The 4947-nt window shown below is 34.4% G+C and overlaps 1 pseudogene; it reads right to left on the bottom strand.

The window, feature by feature from the left end:
* Positions 1-1490: 1490 nt before the first annotated feature.
* Positions 1491-1884, bottom strand: LOC109459441 (large ribosomal subunit protein eL34 pseudogene; annotated as a pseudogene).
* Positions 1885-4947: the final 3063 nt, after the last annotated feature.

Genomic DNA, 4947 nt, shown 5'->3' with positions numbered 1-4947 from the left:
TATTGATGATAGCCATTCTGACAGGTGTAAGATAATATCTCATTGTGGTTTTAATTTGAATTTTCCCGATGATTAGTGATGTTATCTTTTTATATGTGTGTTGGCCATCTGGATGTCCTCTTGGGAAAAATATCTATTTAGGAACTCTGCCCACTTTTTAATTGGAATGTGTGTGTGTGTGTGTGTGTGTGTGTGTGTGTGTGTATGAGGTTTTTAATATATTTAGGATATTAACCCCTTATCTGTTGTATCATTTGTGAATATTGTCTCCCATTTAGTAGGTTGTTTTTTATTGTGTTGATGGTTTCCTTCGCTGTGCAGAAACTTTTCAGTTTGATGTAGTTCTATGTGTCCTTTTTTTCTTTTGTTTCCCTTGCTTAAGGAGCTCTAGCAAAAAAAGATATTGCTTAGTGCTATGTCAAAGAGTTTACTGCCTATGTTTTCTTCTAGGAGTTTTATGGCTTCAGGCCTAACATTTAAGTTTTTAATCCATTTTGAGTCTATTGCTGTATATGAGGTCAGACAATTAAGTTCACGAACTCATCCTAGAAAAATTGCTACATACCTCATTGCTGAATATCACTACGGTCACCTTCAAAGTACTCCCCTTGGGAAGCTATGCACTGACGCCAGCACCTAGTCCACCCTTTAAAGCAATTTTGGGACTCTTATTCTGGAATGGCCATCAGAGCTGTCTTCATCTTACCCTTGATATCCTGAATGTCATCAAAATGTCTTCCTTTCAATATTTTCTTTATCTTTGGGTAAAGAAAGAAGTAATTGAGGGCCAGATCAGGTGAGTAGGGAGGGTGTTCCAATACAGTTATTTGTTTACTGGCTAAAAACTCCCTCACAGACAGTGCCGTGGGAGCTGGTGCTTTGTCGTGATGCAAGAGCCAAAAATTATTGGCAAAAGGTTCAGGTCATCTAATTTTTTCTCGCAGCCCTTTCAGCACTTCCAAATAGTAAACTTGGTTAACTGTTTGTCCAGTTGGTACAAATTCACAATTAGTAATTCCTCTGATACATCAAAAAAGTCTAGGAATATCATTGTAACAAGTTTGTGAACTTGATTGTCAGACCTTGTATGTTATAAGAAAGTCATCCAATTAGATTTTTTGCATGTATCTGTCCAGTTTTGCCAATACCATTTATTGAGATTGCCTTTAACCCATTGTATATCTTTACCCCCCTTGCTGTAGATTAATTGACCACATAAATTAGGATTTATTTCTGGGCTCTCTATTGTTTTTTCTTGATCTATATATTATTTTATGCCAATAACATATTGTTTTGATTATTATAGCTTTGTAGTATAGTTGAAATCAGGGAGCATGATAACTCCAACTTTGTTCCTTCTCCATGTTTCTTGGGCTATTTGGGGTCTCGTGGTTCCATGTAAATTTCAGAATTACTCTAATTCTGAGAAGAATGCCTTTGTGGGTTTTTTGGGGGGTTTTTTTGGTGTTTTTTTTTTTTTTTTGGCCTTTTAATTATTTTTATTACTCAAAAAAAAAAAGCTTCATTTTTTTATTTAGCTTTCTGACTCTGTGTTTGTGCCTTCAACACTTTCACAACGATTTTCTGCTCCTCGATAAGGAAATCACGCTTGATCCTGTCACGGACACATTTAGTACAACAGGATCCACCATAGGCCCTGCTGACATGTTTTTTCGTTTTAAACAACCTCATCAGAACTTTAGGTCTCACAGCACGAACTCCACGGAGTTGACCTGGGTACACGCCACATGCAGATTTTGGTGCTTTCCCAACTTTTTTGGTATAAAGGTAAACAATTCTATTACCAGGGGTTCAGGATAGCCTAGTTTTGTTAGCAGCGGTATTATAGGACAGCCTCCTATGGTATGTCAAACGCTGGACCATTCTGAATGCCTGTAGACACCGTCCCTGGAAGAGCTGCCTTTGGTATTTTAATAGGCATTGCGTTGAATCTGTATATTAATTTAAGTAGTAAGGGCATTTTAACAATATTAATTTTTTCCAATCCATGAGCAAGGGACATCTCATTTATTTGTGTCTTGTTCAGTTTCTTTCTTGTGTCTTATGAGTTTTCAGAGAATAGGTCTTTCAACTCTTTGCTTAAATTTATCCCTAAGTATTTTATACCTTTTGGTGCAATTGTAAATGGTCTTATTTTCTCAATTTTTCCTGATTGTTCATTATTTGCATATACATATGCAAGAGATTTCTGTATATAGATTTTGTCTCTTGCAACTTTACTGAAGTCATTTATTTGTTCTAATAGTGGTTTTGTTTTGTTTTGGTTTTTGGTGGAGTCTTTTGGGCTTTACATATCTAGTATTATGTCATCTGCAAATCATGAGTTTTACTTCTTCCTTTCCAATTTGGATGTCTTTTATGTGTTTGTGTTGTCTGATTTCTGTGGCTAGGACTTCCAATATTACGTGAAATAGTAGTGGTGATAGTTGTCATCCTGTCTTATACCTGATCTTAGAGAAAAGGTTTTCACATTGCCCCATTGAGTATGATATTAGCTGTGGGTTTGTCATGTATGGCCTTTATTATGTTGAGATATGTCTCTTCTATACTCACTTTGTTGAGACTTTTTATCCTTAATGGACATTGAATTTTGTCAAATGTTTTTTCTGCATCTATTGATATGATCATATAATTTTTATGTTTCATTTTGTTTATGCAGTGCATCACATTAATTGATTTGTGTATATCGAACCAAACTTGGCATCCCAGGAATGCATACCACTCGATCGTGGTATATGATATTTTTAATGTATTGTTGAATTCAGCTTATTAATATTATGTTGAGGATTTTTGCATCTATGTTCAAGGATATTGGCCTGTAATTTTCATTTTTTGCAATGTCTTTACCTGGTTTTTGGTATCAGGGTAATGCTGACTTCATAAAATGACTTTAAAAATGTCCCTTCCTCTTCAATATTTTTGAAATAGTTTAAGTAGCATAAGTGCTAATTCTTCTTTGAATGTTTGGTAGACCACCTGTGAAGCCATGTGGTCATGGACTTTTATTTATTGGGAGTTTTTTTATTACTGCTTCAATTTTATTGGTGGTAATTGGTTTGTTTAGACTTTTTATTTCTTCCTGTATCAGTCTTGGAAGGTTATATACTTGTAGGAATGTGTCCATTACTTTTAGATTGTAAAATTTGTTGGTATATAATTGTTCATAGTACTCTTTAATGATTCTATTTCTGTGGTGTCTAGTTGTAACTTCGCTTTCATTTCTGATTTTATTTATTTATGCTCTCTTTTTCATGATGAGTTTGGATAAAGGCTTGTCTATCTTATTTTATTGATATTTCATATTTTTAAAATTTATATTGTGGTTATTTCTACTCTGATCTTAACTATTCTCTTTCTTCTGTTTACTCTGAGTTTTATTTGTTCTTTTTCTAGTTACTTTCGGTATAGAGTTAGATTGTTTATTTGAGATTTTTCTGGTTTCTTCATAGAATTGAGAATTGTTCTTCCTCTTGCATTACACTGTGCAGTGTGACAGTAGTGTATGGAGTCAGAGCTATATTAAATTTCGAAACCCACAGCTTGCTGGTTTTGTGACCCAAGGCAAGACAAACAAACAAACAAAGAAAAACACTTAACTACATTGAAGCTCAGTTTCTTTATTTGCAAAATCTAAATAATAGTGTCCATTTCACAGGGTTACTTACGTGCTGAAAAACGTAGTGATATAAGGTTTCTCCCAAGGTGGATGGCAGAAAATTATCGTTCAAAATAGATTTTCTTCTTCTTTTGATTCATTATTAAACCTTTAATGATCTTTCATCTCTGTTCTTCCATGGGCCCCCATCCTCATTATGTACTTGGTACATTATATACCTATTATCATAATCATAGAAATATAAAGACAGCCTCTTCCATAAATGGGGCTGGGAAAATTGGAAAGCTGGTGCAAAAGAGTAAAACTAGACTGCTATCTGTCACCATGTACCAAAATGAATTCAAAATGGATCAAAGACCTAGACATAAGACCTGAAATAATAAACTGCATAGAAGAAAACTTAGGTGATAAACATATGGACCTTGGTTTCAAAGATAATTTTATGAATTTGACTCTAAAGGCAAGGGAAGTAAAGCTAAAATAAATGACTGGAACTGTGTCAAACTAAAAAGCTTCTGCACAGCAAAAAAAAAAAAAACATCGACAAAATAAAGAGACAACCAACTGAATGGGAGAAGATTTTTGCAAACAGCACTTCCGATAAGGGGCTAATATCCAAAATATACAAGGAACTCATACAACTCAAAAACAAAAAAAAAAAAATAACCCAATCGAAAAATGGACAGAGGACCTGAAGAGACATTTCTCCAAAGAGGACATACAAATGGCAAATACACATATGAAAAAATGCTCAACATCACTAATCATCAGAGAAATGCAAATAAAAACCACAATGAGATATCACCTCACCCCAGTTAGAATGGCTATCATTAACAATCCAAATAGTAACAAATGTTGGAGAGACTGTGGAGAAAAAAGAACCCTCATATACTGTTGGTGAGAATGTAGATTGGGGTAGCCGTTACGGAAGGCAGTGTGGAGGTTCCTCAAAAAATTACAAATAGAATTACTGTATGACCCAGCAATCCCTCTCCTGGGTATCTACCCCCCAAAAATGAAAATATTTATCCATAAAGATATATGTACTCCAATGTTCATTGCAGCTTTATTTACAATGGCCGAGACATGGAAACAACCAAAATGTCCTTTGATAGATGAGTGGATAAAGAAGTTATGGTATATATAAACAATGGAATACTATTCGGCCATAAGAAAAGATGAAATAGTACCATTTGCGACAACATGGATGGATCTTGAGATTATAATGCTAAGAGAAATAAGTCAAAAAGAAAAAAGTAGAGAACCATATCATTTCACTGATACGTGGTATATAAAACTGAAAACAAGAA

This window comes from Rhinolophus sinicus, chromosome 16 (genome assembly GCF_057876585.1).
Source record: "Rhinolophus sinicus isolate RSI-liver-muscle chromosome 16, RSI-T2T, whole genome shotgun sequence".
Taxonomy (NCBI): Eukaryota; Metazoa; Chordata; class Mammalia; order Chiroptera; family Rhinolophidae; genus Rhinolophus; species Rhinolophus sinicus.
Note: the sequence above shows the minus strand (reverse complement) of the source record. Positions and strands in the feature narration are given on the sequence as shown.